Source organism: Terrapene carolina, unplaced genomic scaffold (assembly GCF_002925995.2).
Source record: "Terrapene carolina triunguis isolate 2854851 unplaced genomic scaffold, T_m_triunguis-2.0 Scaffold238, whole genome shotgun sequence".
Taxonomy (NCBI): Eukaryota; Metazoa; Chordata; order Testudines; family Emydidae; genus Terrapene; species Terrapene triunguis.
Window position 1 is genome coordinate 96,311 of NW_020664589.1, and position 291 is coordinate 96,601.

Consider the following 291-nt stretch of genomic DNA (forward strand, 5'->3'; position numbering starts at 1 on the left):
GCACACGGGGGCTATAGGGGAGGAGGCGGTGTACCTATAGGGTCTCCGTAGCCGGGGCGCAGGCGGCACACGGGGAGTCTCTGGGGAATGGGCCGTGAGAGCCCCACGCAGGCCCTTCGGGAAGGCGGAGCGAGCTCCCGGCCCTCCCGCCGCAGCCCGGAACCTGCGCGCCGAGGAGCAGTTTCGGGGGGGACGAGGACAGCGCGGGACCCGACAGGGCTGGGGGGGGCGACAGCGCGGGCGGACCGGGCCGACCCTACGGGAACTAGCGGGGGGCGGAGCCGGCTGGGC